Below are 27094 nucleotides of genomic sequence, written 5' to 3'. Positions count from 1 at the left end.
ACAAAAGGAATGACCCAGAAGGGAGGGTATACATTTGTATTGTTTTCCTGTTGCTATGATGAAACACCTGATAAGGGACATTTAAGGAAGAAAAAAAGTCTCTAGGGTGTTTGAGAAGGAGCGGGGTCCATCACTGTGAGGAAGGTGTGGCTGCGGAAGCCACAGGACAGCTGTTCAACGCTGCATCCACGGGCAGGAAATAGAAGACAGACAGGAAGTGATGATGGGCTGTACAACTTCAAGCCCATCCCCAGGAGCGTCCCACTTTCTCTGGTGAGCTCCACCTCCCAAGGGTTCCATAACCTCCAAAAAAAAGTGTCTGCAGCTGGAGAGCAAGTGCTGCAACACGCAATGCTGCAAGGATGAGGATGAGGACGAGGACGCTTCACCTTCAACCTTCTCTCTACAGCACCCAGGGCTTCCTGGAGGAGGGACTGTCTCCTGTGGTGGGTCGTGTTTTCTTAAAGGAATAGCATGCATTATTTCCATGCCATGGACTCTCTTTAAGACTTGCCACACCCACTCCTGGTGATGAAGTCTGTGTGCCTTCCCTTGAACATGAGCAGGTCCTGGTGGTAACTGTGCTCAGTAAAATGAGAAATAAAGAAGGCTGTAGGACTTTCAAGTTAGGTGAAGAAAAAAAACTATAGACTCTCTTGATTTCTGTCTTCCTAGATGGCTGTTCTAGGAACATAGTTGCCATGTTGGGAGGAAATCTAAAAACAGAGAGATTGTGCAGGTGTCCCAGTTCACAGGCCCAGCTTGTGGCAAAATTGACCCCTTCGAATGCGTAGTTGAGAAAACATTCAAGAAGACTCCAGGCCCAGAGTCTGACTACAATGAGACCCTGAAGAAAAACCACCCAGCTGAGCCCAGCCAAGCCTAGAATCATGGGGCACGGTCAAAGACATTGTCACTATTTGAAGTCACCACGTTTGGGGCATTCGTTATACATCACGGTATGAGTCTTAGTTTATAATGAAGGTTAACCAGGTAGTAGATAAATCAAGTTCTAGATAACAAGGATGCTACATACAAAGAAAACTTGCATGAAATAGATCCCTCTGACATAGATTGAAGGAAGTTGCAAGGTCTGCAAGATTAAACAATACAGAGGCAGGTTCCATGCTAAATCAGGGAGTTATGGAGGGTTTCAAGCAAGGGAAAGACCTCCAGGACTTAGTAAGAAGCCGCAATATGGACAATGGGATGAAGGAAGTAGAGACTATTTATGACCATCTATACCAGTGCCAACGTCTTGGGCAATGAGCAGATCGGAGGTTATTCCATGAGCCTACTCAGGAGAAGGCAGTGCTGGGGTAGTGGGATTATGAGTCCTGTGGTATTTCAAACACACGGTCAGTTCTGTGGCTGGATGAATACACGAGGTAAAGAGAAGAGGGGAAGTCTCTTGGGCTTCTGAATTGCAAGGCGTTGTAGTTTCATTTGCATTGCTGTGGTAAAACACCCCCAAAAAGTAGCTTTAAGGAAGGGTGTGTTTAGTTTACAATTCCAGGTCACAGACCATCACTGCAGGACCTCAAAGCAGGAACTTGAAATAACTGGTCACATTCATGGTTAAGAGCAGAGAGAGAAGGAATGCATATGTGCCTGTATGTGCTCAGCTCTCTCTCCCTGGATGCAGTCTGAGATGCCCTGCCTAAGGGATGGAGCCATCCACAGTGGACTGGACCTTCCCACATCAGTGAACACAACCAAGACAACTCCGCCACAGACATGTGCACCAGTCAATCTGATTTTGGCAGCCACTCCATTGAGACTCTCTTCCTAGGTGAGTCTACATTGTGTTACATTGACAGTTGAAGGGGTTGCAAGGCCCAGAAATAGAAAACAGAAGAAGTAGTCGTAGAGAATGACATAAAAGTTTCTGCTAGGGGCATATGGGTTTGGCTTTTTTTTTTTTTTTTTTTTGGTTCTTTAAGACAGGGTTTCTCTGTGTAGTGTTGTCTGTCTTGGAACTCGCTCTGTAGATCAAGATGGTCTCAGAGATCCAACTGCCTCTGCTTCCTGAGTGCTGAAATTAAAAGGTGTGTGCCACAATCACCTGGCCTTTTTTTTTTCTTTAAATGGATACATAATGCCTTATGGATGGTGAGATTCACAAATCCTAGAGCCTATAAGAAAGGCTGAACTTAAAGGACAGGTGTGAGATTTATCTAGACAACTAAGCCATAGGGCATAGAATGTGGGAAGCAACGAGGCCCCAGGGCAAATTTCTGCCAGAAGCCAGTATCCAAAGGTGAATTGGAGAGGAGAGGAAGAGACAGAAGAATAGTGGTGTGTGTGTGTGTGTGTGCGTTGTATGCCAGGGGGTGGTTAGGACAGACAGAGGTGGGGCAAGAAGTCAAGGACAGAACATTCAGGTTGGAATGCAAATATATCATTCAAACATATGTCACTGTGGATAACTAATATCTGGTTTCCAATGTGTGCAATCATTAAGAGGAGCAAGGCAGGCAAGGGGAGAAGTCAGGAGCTCTTTTCCTGGGAAAGAAAGAGTACATTAAATATCTTCCACTGGGGGAGGTAGTCCTCTGTAGAGGAAAGGAGTGGGATGTAGCACCCAGGTGTGTCTGTCTGAGGTGTCCAGAATGTCCCCCCCCCCTCTCTCACACACACACACACCCCTACACCTACATTGTATCATGGCTGAGGAAATCATGACAGAGTGAGTTAGAATCTTGGCAGAAGTGTCTTTGAGAAAGACAGATCATATGGCCAGATGAGAGAGAAGGAAGGAGGGAAAGAGGGAGGGAGGGAAGGAGGGAGGGAGGGAGGGAGGGAGGTATGGAGGGAGGGAGGGATCTCCTCTGTTCATTTTCTGGTCCATCTGTGTCCATAGGTGATTGGCTAGTGCCTGTTGTCATTCAGAATGGGTCTTTCCCACTCCATTTGCTGCTCTAGACACTCATCTCCTGTGGAAATGGGTGGCACCATCCCCTAGGCTGGGGCTTAAAGAAGGAGGAGAAAATACACTGAGCAGCAGTCCCTTCTCTCTCTGCTTTCTGGTGGTGGATGCAATGTGACTCCATGATGGACTATGGCCTCAAACTGTGAGCCCAGAGAAACCCTCAAGTGTTTTTTCTCTGGTATTCTGTCACAACAATGATAGAAGTAATCCTTGCCACACACCTGCTTACCAGTTCCCTAGGCAACCCTCAGTTCCATTACACTGACACCAAAACTTAACAACACGGGTGCCATTTTAATGGTAAATACTCTAAAACTCAGAGTAACAAAGTGATTTTTGGGTCTTTGGCTCAGAATAGGGCATACACTGGGGACTAGTCTCTCAGATCAGAATTCTTCCTCTCTCTTTTATTTTTCCTCTGTGATAATTTCAACTGTCAATTTGCCACAGTCTAGAATCACTTGGGAAGAATGTCTCCACTGAGGAACTTTCTGGATCAGGTTGGCCTGTGGGCATGTCTGTGAAGGGTTATCTTGATTACTAGTTAATCCAGTCCACTGAGGGCAGCAGCATTCCCTAGGCTGGACCTTGCACTGTGTGAGAGAAAAACTAGCTGAGCCAGAAAAATGCCTATCTCCTCTCTTTGCTTTTGATGATGGATACAATGTAATCAGCTGTTACAAATTCCTACTACTGTGACTTCCCTGCTATAGTGGCCTTAACCTGGGATTGTTTTAACCTGAAATTGTAAGGGGAATAACCCCTAAGTTGGCTTTGGTCAGGATATTTGTCACTACAACAGAAATGATGCTAGAACATTCCCAGATTCCCAGAGCAGCAAGAAGGAAGACAGCTCCCCCACCAGGCTGTCCTCCCTCCCTCTCTCCCTCCCTCCCTCCCTCCTGCTCTCTTTCCCCATCCTTCTTCCTATAGGTGGGAACAACTTCCACTTTTCTCATTTCTTATAGCCATTTCTTCCCAGCCCAGCCTTCCTCAACACCTGCTTTTCAAGCTGTCACCAGCCCACAGAGGTGCCCCTCAATGAGCAGCAGTAGGCTGTGCAAGGTGGGGGAGGGGAACTGAGAAGAGTGGGTTGGTTTCAGGGGCAAAGCAGAGGGCAAGAGGGAAGGGCAAGGCTGTCTCCCCAGCCCCCCTGCCAGCCTCTGCCTACCTGCCGAGCCCAGCACCATGGAACCAAAGCACATTAAGGGTAGGCAGGCAGGTGCTCAATGCTTCTAATGTCTCTAATGTGTTCCATTACAACCGTTCCACAATAAGGTAATTATGCGAGGAAATAATAAACGTGTCCGTCTTTCTGGAAATATTTTTACTTCCAGCAAGAGGGAAGCAGCGCCATTGTTTTTTGAGAGCATCTCTGCTCCCGTACATATTAATTAACTGTGCTCCGGCTCCAGCACCTCCCGGCATTTGTATTATTCATAAATGTCTCGGGGATGCAGTAACTTATGTACTCCCCTCCTTGGCTTGAAATCGTTTTTTAATTTCAAGTTCTTTTTTGAGTAATTGCACTTGTGGTTTGTGCCATCTGTGCCAGGGGCCCCACTCCCTAAACTGTACCCCCACACTTCCCCCCCTTCCTTTTCATTTTGCTGCTGGGAGGGGCTCTGACCTACAGGGCCTTTTTTCATGTCCCAGAGGAGATGAAGGCTCGGGCTCCAGGTGGGATGGGAGGATCATCTTTAAGAACATCATTCTTCTTAGGGCTGATTTCTAACTTTGCTTTTGTATCCCCCCCTCTGCTCTCCCATGGCGACTCCATCTCTACCTTTCTTTCTCCACCTTGCATTTTTCTTTAAATGAATAGACTATGATTTTAAGCAGTTTGAGGGAAAAATTGACTGGAAAGTACAGAGAGTTCCCAGGCACCTCCTCACTCCCACCCCCGTCACTCCTGCTGTGAGCATCTTACATTAGTGTGGTATGGGGCAAGGAACCAGGGCGATGTGTTACCATTAGACAAAGCCCACAGTCTGCGCCAGGGTTGCTGTTGGGATTATGCACGCGGTGTCTCTGGGTAGATGTCTGATGTCCCGTATCTGCCACCTAGAAGCATTTAACAGCCCTAAACCCCCGCTTTGCTCCACCCATTCATCCTTCTCTGCTTCAATGCCCTGAACTTCTGGCAAGCAATGCTCTCTGTAGCTTTGCCTTCTCTAGAATGTTCTATCATAGGAATTAGACTATGTACCCTGCTCCGATCCCCTTACATGTTTCTGGAGTCTTAGTTCTTCAGTCGATGGAGTCTGTCCCATGGCTAGGATGTGAACTCCTCAGAGACAGGGACCATGATGATGAACGGACCTTTCTTGGCTCTGTTTGGAAATGGTTAACTGTGTACCGAGGCAAGTGCGGGGAGAGGCCCCACTCCTCTCTAGTTGGTTTGACCAGATGGTCTGTAAGATCTGAGACTCTGAGAACAAACCAGCTGACCCCAAGGCTCTCATCAGGTCTCTCTCTCTGTGCAGAAATTACTAGGTGCAAGAGAGTAGTGGCAAGGTTGGTTGACTTTCCAGTGTCCCCTCTCTTCTCAATGAGCCTTGGGTTTGAGGTGGATGGACAGTGAGTGACATGGAGTCCTTCCAGAGAGACAGGTTGGGGCACCATTGGCCTGTAGGGAAGTCAGAGGGCTGGACACTACAGATTGGCCTTCTCATGTGAGGCCCCCCATGGAGTTGTGTGATTCTCTGCTCTGCATGGGTGAGCCAGGACCGTGCAGCCCCACCTCATCCACAGCCTGGCCGCTGCCTGTTGCATGAAGTCTGGAAAGTGTGAGATCTCTCACTGAGCCAGAACTCTGCGTCAGGATCTGCTTAGACATCAAAGAGAAAGCCAGAAGTGGCTTTTCCTCCATTCTTAGCTGAAATTATAGCCAAAGAAGTGTCCGTGAGAGAATCTAAGAGACAGACCCACGGACATAGAGCAGGCTTCCTGACTTCCCCCTCCTGGAAGCCCCTTCTGGCACATAACCTCTCTCCAGCATGTGAAAAGTGCTATTTCTGACGAGTGCTGGTCTTTCACTCTCTCTAGTCTTATTGTGTTGTTCCTTTGGGGGGAGAAACAGTGGCTGCATTGCAGTTGACAAAGTAGCAGGGGAAGACGAGCCGAGACACTCAGATTCTATGGGAGCAGAGAAATCTTCTATGCCACTCGTATCTATGACAGACTCTGAAAGCCAGAGTCCAGGTTGGAGCCTTCTCTAGCTACTCCAATCCTTTGTTGCTCCCCTTGTGTCAATACAGTTGGTTACAGTTCAGATTCAGAGCCTGGGAAAGGATTCTACCCCCATCCGCTCAGGGTAGGGATTCTAAGGGGCTAGCAGTCTATAGGGTTCAAAGCCCACACACAGTGGCCACTTCTCCAAGGCTCCTGTTTACAGTTAGCAGCTTTAGTTGTGCATAAGTAGTTGTGTTTTGAATCTGACAAATGGGGGTGGAAGCAAAAGCTTTGAGTGGGGAATCTCTAGGTCAGTGTCCCCAGAAGTTTCTATAGCGAGGTACACAGGCCAGGGCTAATGCAGCTCTTCTCTACCAGGGCCACACAATGGTGGCGTCTTTCTCCTAGGGTGGGATGTCTGGGTGAAGCGAATGAAAGCTAGGATATCAAATGGGAAGAATCCATGGGGGACAGCCAGCCTCTGGCCGCAACAGTGCAGCTGAGAGGAAAGACAGGCAGCCCCAGCCCTGCTGTGCACAACTCTAGCTGTGCTGGTGAAGCAGGCTCCAGCTGGAGCCCTCCTCCCTGGGCCCCCAGCCAGTCTGGCTAGTGTCTCTACAAGCTGGTCTGGGAGGGTATGGGTGAAGGCTTGAGAATAGAAGGGAATCTGCAGTAGCCCTCCCTCCAAGCCCTGACTGGCTACCCCAGCTCACTGGCAAGGTGAGGTCAGAGGTGTTTCCTCACTCGGATCCTGTGGGCCTCTAGGTCCAATCTGGATGCTTTCTTCTTCTGGCTGCGAGCAAAACCTCATTCACAATCCAAGGGGAGTGATCAACAGACTTGACTGAGGTTGGACGTAGTAGACTGTTGCCTGAATCTACAGGGTCTTGCCTCCCAGCTATGAAGCTACATGCTCTTGGGTGCAAACATCACATAGCTACATACAAACTTTGTGGGTGTCAAGCCATTTGGACACTAAAGCTTCAGTACTTATGTCTGTAAAGTGGAAGTTGTGGGGCAGTGGGTATGGGGGAAAAAGGGAGTGAGAAAACCCACATCCCACCAAAGTTCCAGTGTTTTGGATGGGCAGACAAGGAAGAACTGCCACACACTTTCCACCTGGCCCCCGTGTGGGTGTCTGGCTGTGGGAAGCGACTTGACCCAGCTTGGCAGGGGGTGGACAAGGGGCAGTCCTAGAACAGGTTCTCAGTCTCCAGCATTCCACACTGGATACCGAGGAGGAGCAGAGAAGAAATGGGGGCCCGGGCGGCTCAGTCAGCTCTGGGGCGGAAGGGCAGAGAGGGTAGGGGGAGAGGGAGCGCTGTGTGGTCCCCTGTGGGCGAGAGTCTTTGGTCCAGTCTGTGGCTGGAGTGCAGGAAGGCCTTCCAGTGGGAGGTTAGACACGGTTCTTTAGGGGAAAGCCTATCCCATCGTTCAAGCATGGCAGGCCTTGATGAGCAGAGACAGTCTACGGTTTTAGAGCAGGGAGAAAGAGATAAGGTAGAAAGAGAGAGGCTGGTCATGGCCACGTGGGGGCGGGGGGGGGGGCGCGGGAAGAAGGAGGGCTAGAGATGAGAGTAAGAAAGGTGAAAGAGAGAGTGAGGAGGGGCCAAGCAGTCCCTTTTATAATGGGCTGGGCTATCAGGTAACCGTGGGGAAAAGCATATCTGGTTATCGGCAGGTAACTGTGAGGGTGGAGTCTAGCCAGAATGCCAGGAGCTTGGGACATTGTCTGCGTGACTGATAGTCACAGAATTATGGAGTTGGGGGCTCTGTGGTGTCAGGCACCTGACTCTGGGAACGTAGCTCGCTTTTCTGTCCCTTGTAGAGTTCTCTACTGGATCCCCAGAGCAAGCCTCATTCAACCAAAATAGGCTGCCTATCACAGTCCCACAGGAAGTGTGAGCCCACCAGAGAGAAGGCATGTGCCAGAGAAAGAGTGGAAGGACACTGTCCCAAACCAAAAATCATCTGGCACTACCAGAAGCTTACAGGGACGGGAAAGAGCTTCCTGAGGCTGGTGGAGAGACCCATCCCCACACAAGTCGCTCTGCATCAGAGAAGTGATTCCTAGGGTTGCGTTTTGGAGTCATTGAGGATGGTGTCTGGTGTGGCCCTTGCTGTTCTGTGACAGTTGAGCCACATTCCACAAAAAAAGGAGGCTCCTGACATTTCCTCTTTCTTTCTATCAAAAGAGAGCAATGTAAATAATCCAAAGGGAATTTCAAGTCATTAAAATACACACTCAAAAGGAAGAGGCCATCGGGCGTGGTGGCGCACGCCTTTGATCCCAGCACTCGGGAGGCAGAGGCAGGTGGATTTCTGAGTTCGAGGCCAGCCTGGTCAGAACTCAGAGTGAGTTCCAGGACAGCCAGGGTGATACAGAGAAACCCTGTCTCGGAAAAAAAAAAAAAAAAAAAAAAAAAAAAGGAAGAGGCCAAAACACAATCTGGTGTGTGACCCAAGGTCAGCATTACCAGCTGATTTGTGGGGTGGCCATCTACACCGTGCCCGATCCTTAAAGCATCTCCCAGCTGCCTAGGGTGTGTCCATGACTCGTGAGCAATAAACAACTCCTTCCATGAAGCCAGAAGTCATCAGGTCAGGAACAGCTGCAGCCGATCTGAGGCTCTCTCTGTCAGATTGTTCCTGGAAATGAAAAAAAAATCACGTCAGAGTCAAGAGTTGTAGAGAACTGCTGACTTCCCATCTGGCCCTCAGGGACAATTACTGGTTTGAGAAACCCGTGCTTAGAGCGTATGAAGCAAGCTATTCGACATGCAGTTTCCAGGAGAATAGTAAACAGACATTGTAAGTTAGAAGAGGCAAAATTCCTGTCTTTACTCACGGACTGGTAGTAATGAGGGCCAACAAGCTGCCAGAGAGCCTCATAAAATTCCATCGGGGAACGATAGGGCGGGATCTGTTGAATGGTCACAGGCTGTATTCATTTGATTTTCTGGTGCCCTGATAAAACACTGATCCAAAGGAACTTGGTCCAGGAAACTGTTTATTTGACTTAAAGGTTACAGTCCCTCTTCAAGGGAAGCCAGGACAGGAACTCAGTGCAGGATCCTGGAGGCAGGAACTGAAGAAGGACCCTGGAGATCGCATAATGGTTTGCTTCCCGTGACTCACTCAGCATCCTTTCTCAGGACCACCTCCCTGGGGTGGCACCGCCCACAGCAGGCTGGACCCTCCCACATCAATCAAGAAAATATCCCAGCCGATAGGTTCTTTCCTAGGTAGCTCTAGTTTGTGTCATGTCGGCAAAACCCCATGTGCACTCTGATCCCCAGAGGTCAGGAGAGGGATTACAAACACCACCCACCCGTAGGGTAAGTTCTAGACAGTGGCTGGACCTGTTGGGTGGAAGGATCAAACCAACCATAGGTGACCCTACAGGACAGTTTCCAGGGTATGTGACTGCCTGTCTTCACTTCTTCCTTTTCAACCCTGGGAAGCCACAGAGACTAGGAGAAAATGGATAAGGTCTATCCAGCCACTTCAGGAGTACAGGGGACTGCAGGGGCAGGGGCAAGCAGACTCAGTGCCACCTTCATTCCCAACTATCTCCATGGCTTTCCTCTTGACAGCCCTTCTATTCCTTGTTTTTGGGGAATGCCAGGCAAGCCCCTGACCAACTGAGCCAACACCCCAGCCCAACTTTTTCTCTTTCTAATATACTTCTATACAACAGCTTGGGAAACTCACACACAGTGGCCGGGAGCCCCATTCTTAGAGTTGGACACACTTGGGCTGACAGCCCCACTCTGTGGGGGTCTCTGAACAAGTTACTCACCCTTTTTGCATTACAGTTCTCTCTAGAGCAGTGGTTCTCAACCCGTGGGGCACGGCCCCTTCAGGGACGAGCAACCCTCTCACGGGGGTCACCCAAGGCCATTGAAAAACACCGGTATTTAGATTGCAATTCATAACAGTAGCAAGATTGCAGTTATGAAGCAGCAACAAAATTTTCTGTTTGCGGGGGGGGGGGGGCGGTTTCCCCACAACATGAAGAACTGCATTAAAGGGTCGCAGGATTGGAAAGCTGAGAATCACTGCTTTAGCGTGAAACGGGCATAATGCCATCTTCTTAGAAGTGCTAAGAGAGATCACGGAGAGATGGCCCAGCACGTAAGGCATCTTGCTGCCAAGTTGCTGAGTTTGACCCCTGGGATCCAGATGGTAGAAGGAGAGAGGTGAATCTAATAAGCTGCCCTTGACCTCCACAGGCACATACACCACGTGGCATGCACGCAGCCCACCCACATATAAATAAATAAATAAACTACTGCACTTTTAACAAGGAGAGCTGAGAAAAGCCATTGAGAACATAGGTTGAACATCCTAATCTGAAAATTCCAAACCCCAAATCCTCTGAAACAGAAGGTTCCTGAGTTCTCAGAGGATGTCACAAATAAAAATCCCCACCCCAATCTCGTGTGGAAGCTCATAGCCAAAATGAAGTTATGTAAACCTTCAGAGAGTGACCACTGGGTGAGCCATGCCGAGGACCATAGAAATGTTTCCTGGTTTTCGAATTGGGTCGCATCCTCAAGATGTTTCCTTATGGAAACACAAGCAACCCAAATGTTTGAAAAGAAAACCGTCTGGTCTCAATGCTTCAGACAAAGGCCACCCAGCCTGTGTCTGTCTGTCCCTGCCCATGTGTCTGTCTGCGCCCATTTATCAAGGCTCTTCTTGCCATCATTTATACTCTGATGCAGAAAGGTTTGTCCTAGCTCTGTGTCTGTCCACCTTGTGCCATTTAGGAGCCCTTTCTGCACCTTCCACATGCTGGCCTCGGGCAGCCAAGCTCCTGAGTGGCCATTAATCTACAGTGAGAAACCTTCCCGAGAGCCTTGGCGGGTGGGGTAGGGTCCTTCCAGGGCTTCAGAGGGAAAGGGCTCTGGGTGAATGGGCTGAGAAGACTCAGCCTATGTAAGGAGTGGGGTTTCAGCACAACAATATCCCCTCTCCACCTCCCATTTCTTTTCCCCTTCCCTTCCCCCTTCCATCCTCTCTTCCCCTCCTTCCTCCTTCCTCCCTGTTTGTGCATGTAGGTGTGTGTGTGTGTGTGTGTGTGTGTGTGTATTCATATGAGTATGCAGGTGCATGTGTAGGTGTGTGTAAGTCAGAGGTCGTAGTCAGATGCCTTCCTCTGCTGCTCTTTAATTATTTATTTTGAGTCAGGGTCTGGCACTGAACCTGGGGCATATTGGTTCATCTAAGCTGGCTGGTCAGCAAGCTCCATCGAGCTGCTTGTCTTTGTGACCCCTTGACCCTCGTAGGTGCTGGGGTTATAAGCCCACACTTCTGCCTGTGGTGAGGACCTGGACTCAGGGCCTCAGGCTTCTTCAGCAGGCACGTTACTGACTGAGCCCCCTCCCCAGCCCCTTCATGCTCTTTCTCATGGGAGGGTGGGTGGTTCAGTGCTGGATGGAGAGAGTCTTCAGACCCCATCAGACGGAGAAACCTCCAGGGAGCGTCCGCCCCTCAGGCAGCTTCTTAGACATCACAGCTCTGGGAGATAAGACCCTAAGCCACCTGCAGCCCAGGTGAGAGTGATGTTTTCTCAGCGCTCTTCTCCAAGCTCTGGGAAAGCACCAATTAGCTCTCCTCTGGGCAGCTTAGGGGCAGCCAGGGCAACCCCTCGTGGAGGGCAGCCTTTCTCCTCAGAAGCAATTGGAGCTCAGATCCCTCTCTGGCTAGATGTGTGTCAGAGGGCTGGCATCATGTGCCCTTTACTGTGGCCAACTTAGAAGTGCAAGATACGGTCAGGTTTCTCTTTCTTTAGCTCTCTGTGTGTGTGTGTGTGTGTGTGTGCGCGCGCTCGCGCGCGTGCGTGCACATATATATCCAGAGACAAAGAGGAAGTGAGTTGAAGAGGGGGCTGATGACTGAGAGAACTCACGAGCACATAAGGTATGAGGAAGAGAGAGGAAGATTTCACAGATTTTAAATATAGGAGGATAAATATTTGAAAATCTGCGGAGCTGTGCATGTGGGAAGATGCAGCTCAGACTTATGGAGTCAGGTCCCGGGCTGTGACATCCTCATTCTGAAATGCTGGGGAAAGAGGGTGGTGAAGGACGTTCTCTGCTTCTGTCTCTCTTCACACACACACACACACATGAACACACTCGGTAGGGAGGAGATATACAAAGAATAGACATAGATAAGCACTTCACTTCACATCCAAATCTACAGACACACGAACACACTTAAAAACACCATGTACACGTGCACCGTCAAGGCTCAGAGGGTGAGGCCTTGACAGGGCAAGCCCCATGACCCGGGCTTGACCCCCAGAGCCCACATAAAAAGCTGAATGTGGTGGTAGGAACCTGAAGTCACAGAAGTTCTGTTGGCAGATAGGAGGCTGAGACAGGAGGATCATGGGCCCTGGGCCAGCTGCCTTGAAGTATTCAGTGCAGCAGAAATGGCAAGATGGTTTTGTCTCAGTCAGGTAGGAGAGGAGAACCAGGTCCTGAAAGCTGTTCTCGCACCTTCACAAGTATACCAGGGCACATGCTTGTGCACACACACACACACACACACACACACCAACATGCACATGCACATGTACACATGCTACATACATGCACAATAATAATAATAATAAAGTATACACAAGTATCTGCCTTGTAACATTCACCCATAAATGTCTGCACTCTAGTGACCCAGCACGAGCATGACCCCCTCCCCTTCCTCTAAGGGTGATTGCAGCCATCTGATTATCGCAACTGAGACATAACCCCCTCCCTATACACGAAGCCACAGTACAGAGGGGGTTGGGGTGGGTAGAGCCATTGAGGCCGAATGCCCAAGGACTAGGCTCTGAAGGAAGACAAGAGCGGTTACCATCTCCCGTAACTGTCTCATCACAGACCCAGACGCACAGAAGATAAACATATGGCCGTATAGGTTAGTGGGTTAACAATGATCCTGCTAAGTAGCAATAAGGAGAAGGCGGCCTTAGGAAAGGACCCTCCACACAGGAGGAAAGAAGCCCCCAAGGACCAGCTAGGCCTCCTATGGGCCCTGAACTTCCAGGGCTGGTGTAGGGGTGTGTGGTGGGGAGAGGGGAAAGATGCCAAGCTGCAGCTTCGAGGATAGATGTTCTGAAACGCTCTAGATGGCTGAGGTCTCTCCCTGTGTCCCCCCAGGGATGATACTTATTCTCCCACTATCCTGGAGTGAGCCCCTCCATCCCCAGTGAGCCCACCTAGGGCTGCAAACTGTAAAACCTGCTGGGTGTTCTCTTGCTTCGTTTTGGCGGTAAGTTTCAGTACTGTACCAATGATTCCCTTTAAACCTCATACAATCACCTCCCTGACATCCCTCGGGACTGTGAGCATTCTCAAGACAGTTAAAGCAGAGCCCCTGGGATCTCTAACCAGGCTTCTCCCACTGGATGCCCAAGAGTTGGGTGGGACCAGGCTGCAGCAGGTACTGTGGGTACCCAGCCATACCCCTCAGATCCTACCCTCAGCCACACAAGAAGCTGCAGCCCAGGCCAGGCAGTTGGGCGTAGAAGATCTAAGCTTGAAGCCATACAGCCATGACATTTAAGTCCTATCTCTGTGACCTTGGGGCTCCATGAACAAGACCTGACCAGCCTCTAGGCACCTGGATCTACACTACTTTGCCAGCTAGAGGGCTTTCCCCAAGCTGGCGGGCTGCTCTGCCCACAGGAAGAGCTGGGCAATTTCCTGTTCCCAGGCAGCCCTGTAGCAGTGTCTCCTTCAGGTAGGTGTCTAGTCACCCCCAGTGGGGCAACCACAGTCTGTTCCAGAGTTTATCAAAAAGTGTCCCCATGGGGCAGCTCCAATTGTTCCTTGTACCCTTCCCCCAGGCCACCCCTCCCCATCACAGTTTCTCTTTCTTCTAACAGAAGCTCCACACATAACTGTCCCATAGCTAAAGGGAAGGGCACAAGTGCTTTTCTTTAAAATAGCTTTGTTATTGCCAAGATGCTACGTACGCATCCTGGTCCTTTGGTGCCAGCTTTTGGGGACCCAGGACAACACACACATACACCAAGCTCCTGGCAAAATCTGCTGCACCCAGACTATCCACAGGTTAGGCCACTTCCCACAAGGAGCTGGCTCTCCTTAGGAGACTAATGTGGGAGCATCTTCAGTGCCCTTGAAATGCAAGGCTTGAGTTCAGGCTATATGAAAATTTCTGAGGCCCCTATCTCTCTCACTCTACCTGATTTCTTCTGGGGTTTTTCCCAGAAGTCTCTGGGTAGGGGGAGGAGAGATCACCTACCCTGAGCCAGTGTAGGAGGGAAAGCACGGGGCTTTATATATTTATTTTTTGCAACTTATAGTCTGAAGAGCCAATGACTTGATATATGATATAACCATAATACAATATTTAAAGCACTCATAGCTGCTTTAGAGATTGGTATGATATGGTTAAAGTTGTTGGGTAGAGGGTATTAACTAAAGTACAGCGTTTCTTTGGGACAGACTTTGGTCGAGAGCTGTCCATAACTGAGAATATACCCCAATCTTCATGGCACGGTATCCTTTAATGGGAGAATTAGTGTGTGTGTGTGTGTGTGTGTGTGTGTGTGTGTGTGTTCTTGTGCGTGGCAACAGGCTTCTGGGCATGCCTGTGGGAGACCTATCTTTCTCACATTATCTTAACTGTGGATAGGACCATCCCCTGGGCAGGTCTCCTGAACTGTATACAGTGAGAAATGGAGCTGTGTACTAATGCACACACATTTGTGGCCCTCTGATCATGACTGTGGCTGCCATGAGCACAGCTCCCTCAACCTTGGGTCCCACTTCTCAGGAGACAGCCAACTTCTAATTTTGAAGCAAAGTCCCTCCTTGGCCTGGAACTCTCTTATGAGTGGGTCCCAGTGACCTCAGTGCTGGGATTGCAAGTGTGTGCCACCACATCTGGATTCTTCACGTGGGCTCTGGGGGCTGGGGGGTGGGGTTGAATTGAGGTCATCATGTGTACCAAGCAAGCACCATCCCAGCCCTAAATGGACCAGTTGTATAGTGTGCGTGTGTGTGTGTGTGTGTGTGTGTATGTGTGTGTTATCACAATGCATTCTATATGGCTCTTAAAAAAAAAAGTAGGAATTGGAGAGATGGCTCAGCTGTTAAGAGTCTGGGCTGTGTGAGACCCTGTCTCAAAAAAATATCTCCAAGCCAAAAAGAGGCAGTTGGATACAGAAGGCTAAAGAGCCTACTGCTTTTATGGAGATCCCAAGTTTGGTTTGAAAAACCCATGTTAAGTGGTTAACACCTGCCAATGACTCTAGCTCAAGGAGATGCAGTGAAACTCTAGCTTCAGGGGATCTGGCGCCCTCTCCTGGCATCCATAGGCACCTGCACTCATGTGTACACACCCCCACAAGACACACACACACACACACACACACACACACACACTCACACACACGCACACACACTCACACACACATAATTAAAAATAAAATCAGTCATAAGGAAAGAAACTTGCAACTTTGGGTCACACAGTGGTGACTTGGACTCCCATCTCTGCCGCTTCCTGCCTCCAACCACAAAACACTCACCCCCATGAAGCCTCAGCTTCTCCAGGTAATAGTCCTTTCATTCCCAGATTGTTGAGTAGGCTCCAGACTACTCTATAAAGCAATTGAAGAGTTCCTGGAACATTCTGGGTCCTTATTTTTAATAATCCTTAATAATGATAATTAACAGCTGAAAATTATGCAGAACCTGCTACTAGAAACCACCACTGAATATGGTGTTCCTGTTCATTAGATAGTAATTAGTGCTGAGGTTAGCTTTCCTCTCCCAGTGAGGCTTCTGTGGTATTTGACTGGTTTAAAAGTAGCATTGAGAGACAGATAGATGGCTCTGTGGTTAAGGGCAGGCACTGCTCTTGCAGAGGACCTGAGTTCAGTTCTCAGCCCCCCATTCCAGGCAGCCTGTAACTCTAACTCCAAGGGCTCTGGCGCCCTCTTCTGGCTTACATGGGCACCTGCACTCATGTACATAAATACATATACACATGCATGATTAAAAATAAAATAATTTTTAAAAGAACATTGTTTAAACAAAGTTTTGGAGATGCCAAGAGTCCTGGCACATGATCATCCATTTGTGTGTACATGTGTGAGTGCGTTCACCCATACATGAGCATGTAGAAGGCAGGGGTAGACATGGGGTGTCTTCCTGTGTCACTCTTGGTTATAGATTTTTGAGACAGAGTCTCTCCCTGAAGTTGGAGCTCTACTCTTGGGTAAACTATCTAGACAGCAAGCCCCAGCCACCCACCCATCTTCACCTGCCCCTTCTAATGGGTGTGGGGTATCTGAATACAGGTTCTCATGATTGCACCACAATCTCTTTACCCACTGAGCTAGTCTCCCATGCTGATCATCTATCTTCTAAACTCCTCAACCTTGGAAAGAAATGGTTTTTCCTCAAACCAAGGGGACCACCAGAATTTACACCAGAAGTGAAATAGCTCATTTCAAAAGTAAGTGGGCCAAAGGGGGTGTCCCCCTGTCCTGACATTCCCCATGTGGGTGGATTCCAGTCAACAAGGCAGGACTGTATCAGCTTTGCATATCCTGACCCAGAGGCCCTTCTACAGGATCCAATGAAAGTAAAGAGGAGTGATCTCCAAGCTTTGAAACTAACAGGGCATCTATCCCCTTAGCCCTGTGGCTTGTATCTCTTTTAACCCTTGTACAGAGTCAGTCTGTTTATCTCATAGAAAGAGTCAGTAACTAGTCTGTGCTGCCATCTGTTTAGTGCAAAGCAGAGTTGACAGAGGGTCTGTATTCTGTTGTCCGAGGTGTTTCCTCTCCTGCTTCTCCAGCTCCTGAACACATACATGTGCAGCGTGCACATGCACACATATGAGTAGAGGGAAAGGGATGGAGACCACGCTGCTAGATCCAAACTCATCATCAGGAACCCAGCAGGCTATGAGTTCTTATTCCTAAACCCATGAGACAGCTGAGGTCCTGTTATGTCACAGACGCTTGCAGAAGACAAGACACTCACAACTCAGAATAAAGGGCAGTTTACAAGCCCCATCATGGTAGCCAGATGGTGTTGTCTGTGTACCTGTCCCTCCAGCCACAGCCCCCTCAGGCTGTACAAAGAAAGCCTGGTGGTACCTGTGTACACAACGGGACAGAGCAATCTTGAGCCTAGGGACTCCATATCTTTCATCACAGACCATGAGTCCTCCCACTTTCGGCTTAGAGTACAATAGCTTCTCTGCCACTGCTGTTCATTGTGAAAAGTTCTATAGAGTTCAGAGCAGACTCTGCTTGCAGGAAAACATAGAAATATCAGTCTTGGGCTAGCAAGATGGCTCAGTAGGTAAAGTAGGTACTTGCTGCAAAACCTGACGTCCTGAGTTCAATCCTTACAAGCTACATGGTAGGAGAGAACATGCTCCTCTGATATCCACACGCCGTGACACATATGTACGTATACACATGAACATGCATACAATAAGTAAATAAACAGTTACCAAAAGATCTTCATTTTAAATCAATACAAGACTGGTGTGTTGTCTTTGCACTCAATGGCTTTGTAAATTGGGCAAGTCACTCATCTTGCCCAAGACTCAGTTTCCCCCTCTACAAATTGTGGATAATACTCAGCTGTCACATGACTGGAGAGAATAAATAAAATTTCAGTATACGTTTCTGTTGATGGATAAAGTACCATGACTCAAGCATCTTCTAGAAGGAAGGGTTTATTTTGACTGAAGTTTCTAGAATTCAACACAGCCGGGACACATAAGGGCAAGGACATGAAGCTGAGAACTCATCCTCAACCAAGCATGAAGCAGAGAGAACAAAGTGTAGATAGGGTTGTGTAATCTCCAAGTGAGTTCCCCAGTGGTGTGCTTCCTCCAGCTAGGCTGCACCTGCTAAACCTCACCCCCAGCAGCGCCCCAACTGGAGATCAAGTTTTTAAATACTTGAGTGTTTGAATATATATATATATATATATATATATATATGTGTGTGTGTGTGTGTGTATGTATATATATATATATATATATATATATATATATATATATATATATATCAGTTTAGCAAAGACTTTGTGGCCTAGAGGTGGCTCTGTGGATCAGGGTGATTGCTGTGCAAACATAAGGACCTGAGTTCAAATCCCCAACCCTCACGTAAAAACTGGGCTTGGTGGTATAGGCACATGTAACCTCAACACTGGGAGGGAGGTGGGGACAGGTAGACAGCTGACACATGTTCACTGCCACCTTCCCTCCTGAGAGATCCTGGCTTGAGAGAATAAGATGGAGAGTAGGCAGGACAGCTAATGTCCTCTGGCCTCAGTGTGAGCCTGTGTGTGTGTGCACATTGCACATACACTGTGTAGACATGCAAGGCCAGAAATGGTACACACTACACTTGCACAGACTGACTCTCATTGAGATGAATTGCCATCATGCCAACGTGAACATTTCACAAGGTTATTTTGTTTCAAGCCAGCGGCCTACTTGGCAGATAAAAATGTGTGTCTTGATCCCATTAGCAGCATATCAAATCTGATCAGTTTTGCTGTAAAGACTTACTGATGAGCGATTCAAAACTTTTACATCAGATTTTCTTAGAATGTTAAATCATCTGGGAACGCCATCCTCCTCTCCACATTTGTGTGTGTGTGTGTGTGAATAGGGGGTTGTGCAAGGGGGTGTGTGCATAGGGGTTTGTGTGCATGTGTGGGCATGTATATGTGTATGCATGAGTGTGTATGGGTGTGTGTGTGCATGTGTATATGCATGGGTGTGTGCATGCATGTGTGTGTATGCATGGGTGTGTGTATGTGCATGAGTGTGTGTACATGGGGGTTGTACATGGTGTGTGTGCATGGGGGAGTGTGCAGAGGTGTGTGCACATATGTGGAGGCCTGAGGTCAACACTGGGCGTCTTCTTCAATTGCTCTGTTCCACTTTATTTTTCAAGACAGGGTCTCTCAATAAACCTAGAGCTTGCCAATTGGCTAGGCTAGCTGGCCAAGGAGCCATAGGGGTCCTCTCCCCACCAAGCACCGGGATTAATGCCATACTCATTTTTTTTCCCATAGGTACTGAGGATTCCGGACTCAGGTCCTCATGCTGTGCTGCAAGAATTTACCCACTGAGCCATCATCTCAGCCCTCCCCTGGAGAGAACATCAAAAGTATCAATTCCATTGTATCCAATCCCAACCAAAGCCCACTCTCTGGGGAGCAGAGTGTGGCTCAGGCACCTACAGTCTGAAACCTTCCCTAGGCAATCCACAGCAGGGGCTGCTGCTGGCACTCACCCAACGCTGGTGATAACTCACTCGACCACAACAATTTAAACATGCGTCTCTCCGCTGCTTAAGTCATTTTATTTGAGAGTAATTGGTCCAGCTCTGAAAAGGTCATCATGAATTTGCAGGTTCTGCATGAAGCCCGGCAGAAACTGTGTCAGGAAGAGGAGGGGGGCACAGAGAAGGGACTGAGAAGTACCTGGTGTGTGTGTGTGTGTGTGTGTGTGTGTGTGTGTGTGTGTGTGTGTGTGTAACTGAAAATAAGGAGGAGTCCCTCCCACCTTTGGAGTTCCGTCATGGCAAGAGGCAGCTCTTCTACACCCAGGGAGTTCTGGCCATGAACACTTGCAAATGTCCTCAGGTTTCCCAGTGCAACCTCTGCCAGCATCAAGCATTCTGTAGGCACATTCAGGGTTGAAAATAGCTTCAGCCCTTGCTTTGCTCCGGGCAGACTAGATTAGAGGGTTAACTCTTTGCCTCCTGGCTGGACTATGGGAACCCTCTTTCCTTCCTCTCCTTCAGTTTGGGCATTCGATATGATCAATTGGAGCTTTCTTCTCCCCTCTTTCTGTGGAGCCGTTTTTACCTTTGCTTTGATAGCATGACTAGAAGGAGAAACGGAGGCTGGCCCAGCCCCGGTGATGCCTCCTGCTCTTGTTAGGAGATGGGTTACCGGCCTGCTCTCTGCAGGGTTACTCTTTGTGGATGGTCCTCTTCTTGTAGGTAGGGTAGAAAGGGGCAGGGACCAGGACCTTAAGGATTTCCATTCCAAAGTCTGAATTTGGAATTTGCTTTGAGCTAGCATTCAATCCCCTGACTCGTAAACATGCAAATCAGCCAGGTAATTGGGACACCTGAAGTCCATGTGAGCCCAATCTATCTAAATAATTCAGGCCGATAGTAAATTACCAGAAACTCAGTGCAGTGGGGTTCGCACACTGGGGAAGGCCTGCCAGTTGCCTTTGTTTCTAAATGGAGCCCTGTTTTCCTCTTGACTCCTGATTTTTTTTTTTTTAAACCCACAGCACCAGGCATCACCTAGAACCAGAGGCAGGGGAGTTGTTGCCTCCTCTGATGAAAGCCCGGCCTTGAGTCGCCCCAGCTGAGCCCCATTCTGAAAGCCATTTGCCATTAGGGCTTCCTAGAGAACCCAGGTGGCCGTTTGGTTGACCCTGAAGGAGTTTCTTGCTAGATCGGGGATGTGGATTTCAGGTTCACCTGGGAGTGCAGCAAAGACGATGATGTCAGATCTCTAGGGCTGAGAGGCACTCCTGTTGGAAGGTGGATGAGTGGCTGAGCCTCACTGGGAAAACTGGGTCCTGGAACCCATTGGGATCCCTCCTACCAGGAGTGAGTGGCTTTCTAGATTATAGCTTTCAGACAGGAGTGTGGAGGGTGCACAGGGAAAGCCGGTGCTCAGCAATGTTAACCCAACTTGTTTGAGGAAAGACCCACCCAGACTCCATTTTTATCTCCCGAACCTTCACCCCCATTTTCCACTTATCTATGGCTGATGGCGCGAAAACAAGGTCTTTGTTTCTCGGTCTAACGGTCTAACTGGGTACCTGCTGCTGTGGTTCCACCCACTTGAAGACTCACTGGCTTAAGCCTGTGACATCACAAGTCCGGTCGCTGCGGAAACGGGCAATGAGGTCAGACAGCAGGGGTCCGATGGCTTTGGGCTGGGGTTGGAGGGGCCAGTGTTTGCAGAATGGAGCTTGAAAGGTATTAGAAGTGGCACAGGGAAGGAAAAATGTAGCCAGCCAGTTTCCCCCAAACCGGAGCGGGGGTGGGGGTGGGGGGAGGCTGGGATTGTGCGATTCAGGCAAAGTGGATTATCGGCCCCTGCCTGAGCCGCGCCCTGCCTGGAGCCAGCTCTGCATCCCGGAGCCTGATTGCCTATTCTGAGCTGGTTCTACTTGTAATTTGTTGGCTCAAAGGTCGGAATGGACTCCTAAGGAAGACAGATTTCCTAGTGGCCAATCCTTGGGGACTGAGCTCTCGAAACCAATTGGCCCAAATTTCAGCTGTGTTCAGGTTTTAAATTCCCACTGGGTTGAGAGTAGTTCACACAGGGGAGAGAAAAAGGAGCATCAGAGGCAAGTGTCAGTTGGGGGGCTTTGTAGTTGGGGGAGCTGTATGTCCAGAAGGAGCAGAGGCCTCCCTGCAGGGGAGACGAGGGGGGACACGGAGAGTTGATGGAGCCCCAGGAGGCCCAGGAAGCAGACACTTTATAAATCACCCGCTCCTTCGTAAAAATGGAGTTTAGCCTCCCCCAGCTTTGCTTTTGAATTTATTAGAGGTTTCATTTCCTTGGGTAATAATTCATTATCTCGTTCCCAGTCCAGGGAGCGGGTGCCGGCCCAGAAGTGGCATTTACCTTCCCTACCTTAAAGTGAAGCTTTTTTAGCTATGTCATCTTGTGATCACTCTCAGACCCAGCTCCGTGACAGCTGCTTCCTTAACTCGCCCTGGACCCCGCAGGACCCCCGGGCAGGGCTGACCATGTGAAGGATGGCCCCAGCGGGGCTTCAAAACCTCCCAACCTCCCACCCCTCCTGCACCCTGCACACTCCAGCCTGTCTTTCCAAAGCTGTGTGCTGTCTTCAGGGCCCTGAGCCACTCTATTGTGACAGAGACAGCTGCAGACGGCAGGAAGATTGAGCTGTTCTTCCTGAGCCCAGATAACTGCTATTGGGGGTGGAGGAGAGGAAGAGGGACTCCTTGGAGAGCTGGGTGTGTGTGTGTGTGGGGGGGCACAGGTGACAGCTTAACGGGAAGATCTGAAAAAGCTATTTCAATCCCATCTCCATGTGGGAGACAGGCAGATGCCCTTCTGTGGAATGAAAGTTGTTCTCCATCATCTTCGCTGAGGAAGGAGGAGGGTCCAGCAGATTCTTGATTGTTCACTAGAAAAACCTCCTTTTCCAAATTCTATCTTGTTTGTCCCCCCCCCCTTACACACACACACACACACACACACACACACACACACATCCCCCTTCCAACACCCAGTCTGTCAGGATGAAATCACCCAATGGGGTGCACTCCCTGGAGTTAGCCACCTGCCCCTGCTGAGCATGCCCAACTCAGGTTCATTTCTTCTCCAGTTCCTGACCTTTGACCTGATGTCTCAGTGAGCGAAGCCATCACCCTGGCCCCCTTACACACCTGATTGTCAGGTGGTCTGAGATTTATGTCACGTTTTTATTCTTTGAGAATTCCATATATGTGTACAGTGTCTTCTGATCAGATTTACCCCAAATCCTTAACTGCTCCCAGATCCATCCCCTCCCATCTTCTCTCTCTTTGTTCTAGTGTTTAACTAACTGAGCTCAATTTGCGCTGCCCATATATCCACGGGTGAGGGCCTAGCCACTGGAGTATGGTTGATCTACTAGGGACCACATCCTAAAGAATATTGACTTTCTCTCCCTGAGAAGCCATTATCTGTCAATAGCTCCTCAGCTCAGGAGCCCCATCCCTCCACCCCTTCCCTGCTGGAGCGTCCACTGGCTTGAGCCTGTACACTGTTTCATGTTGGTCCTCCCAGCCTCTGGTTCTTTCCGTCTTTCTGCTTCCTCTTCCTTGATGGTTTCTGTGCTGTGCTCTGTGTGTGTGTGTGTGTGTGTGTGTGTGTGTGTGTGTGATAGATGCTTATATTTATGGCTGAGGAATCTACACACACTGATTCTCAGCACGTTGACCAGATGTGAGGTTTCAAGTTACCCAACATCAAGTGGTTGGCAAATGTGCTCTCAATGTGACATGCCCTCCACAGACTCAAGTGTTTGCACACTTGGTCCCCGGCTGGAAGCGCTGGTTTCGAACATCGTGGGATCTTGAGGAGGGGAGCCTTGTTGGAGTGAGTGGGTCAGGTGGGGACTGGCCTCAGTGTTTGATAGGCCAGCTCCACACCCTGCTTTCTGCTACTCTCTGGTTTCAAGTATTTGGGGAATAGAAAGACGAGTAACTAATGCGCAAGTGACCTGGGGCAAATGTGGGTGACAAGGAGCCTTCTTGCCTCGTCACTCCTTGCTGGATTTTGGAAGGGATGGATGAGCATCTATGATGAGTTTTTCTGGTTGCCTTGCAGGGGTGATTGGCAGGTACTGCTTTTGTTACTGTTCTCCAGACAGGCACACTGAGGCCCTTGTGTTCTCTCCTCCTCTGGCCAGACTCCATCCCTGGCGACAGAATCACGTGACATCTGAGGCAGGACCAGACAAACATCCAGCCTCTCTGAGGGACCCAATGTCATGATTCTCACATGTAGCCATGTTTGGAAATCCCTGGCCTGAATGCCCCTCCTCATGGTTATATAGCAACCCTGCACACGTATTAGAAGTGCAGGATGGAGGCCCCAACAACAGTGGGTCTGTATTTTAATTAGCCCTGTGTGACAGTTGAGTATCTCCTCTCCTGGGTGTTGAAATGTCATAGAGGACCTGCCTCATGGAGCCCTGGGCTCAAGGCTTCTTTCTTCCTCTTACCCCACCAGCCTTGGTATGAGGTATCAACCCCACATTGTATGTTGGACTCAGAAGCCCCTAGGGAAGGAGAGAAGGTTTCACCCTTCTCCAGGACCCACCATCAACATACTTCATCTCCAACCTGCAGAGGAAGGGTCTGGAGAAAACGGAGTATGGAAGAGGGCAGGAGACTCTTACACGCGTTCTCGCGACCGGCCAGGAAGAACACAACAAACCGGAATCTTCTGCGGCAAAAGCTTTATTGCTTACATCTTCAGGAGCCAGAGAGCAAGAGAGCAAGAGCTCTATTGCTTACATCTTTAGGAGCCAGAGCGCAAGAGTGCAAGAGCAAGAGAGCAAGAGTGCAAGCGCTTTATTGCTTACATCTTTAGGAGCCAGAGCGCAAGAGAGCAAGAGAGAGAATGGCGAAACCCCGTCCCTTTTTAAGGAGAATTATCCTCCGCCTAGGACGTGATTATCCTCCGCCTAGGACCCTGATTGGCTGCAGCCCATCGGCCGAGTTGTCGTCACGGGGAAGGCAGAGCACATGGAGTGGAGAACTACCCTTGGCACATGTGCAGATTATTTGTTTACCACTTAGAACACAGGATGTCAGCGCCATCTTGTAACGGCGAATGTGAGGGCGGCTTCCCACAGGAGACCCATGGGGGAGTGCCTATAAACTAGCGATGGTGGCTCCTGACATCAGGAACAAGGCATCTTTAACTGCCAAGTGAGAAAAGAACTGGCAGAGAGATTAACGTCTACTGATTCCCAGTTCCCTCCCTGTGACCAACAGTTCACCATAGCCCTACATATGGAAGAAAGACAAGGGAGATTAGAGCCAAACCCCACCTGGCCAACCCCTGTGGTGAGAATTTGGGGCTTCTTTTTTATGTTATGTGACTATGTTTTTGTTTCACTCCCAGGTGTGGGATAAGAGGCTGCTTCACAGCAGGTGACGGTGATTTGTCTAGTGTACTAGGAGGGGTGTGATTTTTGCCCAACTGCAGATAATTTACACTTGGAATTCTGGGAACTTTGGAGAGGGTATAAATTCAAGAGTCCCCACGTGGGGGTGGGGTGGGGGCAGGGTTCCTGCTCCTGTTGGTTCCTGTTGTGGCTTGTTGGATGGTTGTGAGCAAAGAGACAAGAAGTTGGAGGTAGTTTGAAGATTAAGATTAGACTTGCCCCCAGGAACCCAATGCCTCTAAGCATCAGGACGCAGTCTAAAGAGGTCTGTGCCCCCTTTCCATTCTAAGCTTCTTTCTTTACTACCTAGTATTGGGGGTTGGAAGGGATTAGGGTAGAATAGTGTTGGAAGGGTGGTAGATATAAGAACCCAATAAAGTAGAGAAAAAAAAAAAAGCAAGCCAGCAAACCCCTTGGTCCTGCCCTGTCTGCTCATTGCCAGGAACTGTAACTAGACTTGAGGGTGGGGTGCTCTTGACTGAAAATTAAGTCTTGTTTATCAAAATGGAAGCAGGCATCAAGCACGCACAGCTGAGAACAATGACCACACAGGTGGGCAGTGGCTTCTATGAACTGGGAACAGCTGGCCTCCTGACTACTGGAGAAAGTGGGAAGAGAGGATGTCTACTACTTCATGCAGGGGAGTTGGGTGTCTCCACCATGGGAAGCTGCCCCATTATTGTGTAGGCATATCATGGTAGCCCTAGAGAGCCAGTACAGGAGGTGGTGGCTGAGGCACTGTCGTGACTGTTGTCATATAAGTCCTCTGGGGCCTCCTGGTGTGGTGTGTCTGTCATCTCCAATTAGCATCTGTACTGGCTGGTTTTGTGTATCAACTTGACACAAGCTGGGGTTATCACAGGGAAAGGAGCTTCAGTTGGGGGAAGTGCCTCCATGGGATCCAGCTGTAAGGCATTTTCTCAATTAGTGATCAAGGGGGAAAGGCCCCTTGTAGGTGGGATCATCTCTGGACTGGTAGTCTTGGGTTCTATAAGAGAACAGGCTGAGCAAGCCAGGGGAAGTAAGCCAGTAAAGAACATCCCTCCTTGGGCTCTACATCAGCTCCTGCTCCCTAACCTGCCTGAGTTCCAGTCCTGCATCCTTTGGTGATCAACAGCAATGTGGAAAGTGTAAGCTGAATAAACCCTTTCCTCCTCAACTGCTTCTTGGTCATGATGTTTGTGCAGGAATAGAAACCCTGACTAACACAGTATCACATACAGGCAGATCTCTTCCCTGTCATTCCTGATAGCCCACTTCTCCTGGGACTGTTTCCATCCCCAGAGTGAAAGCAGAGTCAGGAAACACTCTCAGAGGTCAGAGTTCAAGGGCAGGCCCTGCCCCAAGCCACGTGACTTCAGAGGAGCCACACAACTTCTCTGAGCAGTAGTTACTTCATTTGTTAAAAGGGAAGAGAAGTGGGTAGCAAGATGGCTCAGTTGGTACAGAGCTTGCCTTACAGACATGGGGAGCCAAGTTTAATCCCCCAGAGCCATGTGGAAACCAGGCACCAGGCCAGCAAGATGGATTTGAGGTGCTTGCTGCCAAACTTGGTGGCATAAGTTTGCTCTTTGCAACCTACTTGACAGAGAGAACCCACTCTTGCAATGTGTCCTGGGACTTCCTCACACGTGTTGTGGCACATGTACACACTCATGTGTATACAGAAATGTAAGCAACACACACAGTGTGTGTGAGTTAAAAGTAGGCATGGTGGTAGCACAGGCTTTCAACCCCAGCACTGGGAAACTGGAGACAGGATGGTCTCTGAGGATCACTGACCAAACAGCCTATATACCTTGGCAAGTTCTAAGCCTGTGAGAGAGGGACCCTGACTTTATTATTATTGTTATATGGTGAATGCTACTTGTACTTGAGGAACAGCACCCAAGGTTGACCTTTAGTGTTCATGAGCACACGTGCACACACGCACGCACACATGCATGCACAAATGAGGCTACTTGCCTGCACTGCAATCAACTTTCCTAACACTGTGGCCAAAACATTGTAAGGCTCAAGGTGTTGGTTTCCACATCCCTGCCAATCAAATTCAAGTGGGTGATGTAGCATCCTCCTCCTCAGGGAATTTGCTAGAAGGCCGATTCCCAAGCTAGCTCTAGACCAACACTGACCTTTGGAAGGGCAGGTATCCAGTTTTAATAGGCCCTTTGACTTTGTCCCATTTGAAATTGTGTGCAGCAAGGGAGTGACACAAAATGCATAGGGCACAGCCTCCAT

At 49.2% G+C, this 27094-nt stretch overlaps 1 long non-coding RNA gene across 1 annotated transcript; it reads left to right on the top strand.

The window, feature by feature from the left end:
- Positions 1-212: 212 nt before the first annotated feature.
- Gm11690 lies at positions 213-25733 on the top strand. The gene is made up of 3 exons (XR_880303.2): positions 213-1792; positions 19201-21064; positions 23509-25733. It is a non-coding gene; the product is annotated as a predicted gene 11690 (long non-coding RNA).
- Positions 25734-27094: the final 1361 nt, after the last annotated feature.

The sequence above is a fragment of the Mus musculus genome, chromosome 11 (genome assembly GCF_000001635.26).
Source record: "Mus musculus strain C57BL/6J chromosome 11, GRCm38.p6 C57BL/6J".
NCBI lineage: Eukaryota > Metazoa > Chordata > Mammalia > Rodentia > Muridae > Mus > Mus musculus.
This window is presented reverse-complemented; position numbering and strand designations above follow the sequence as displayed.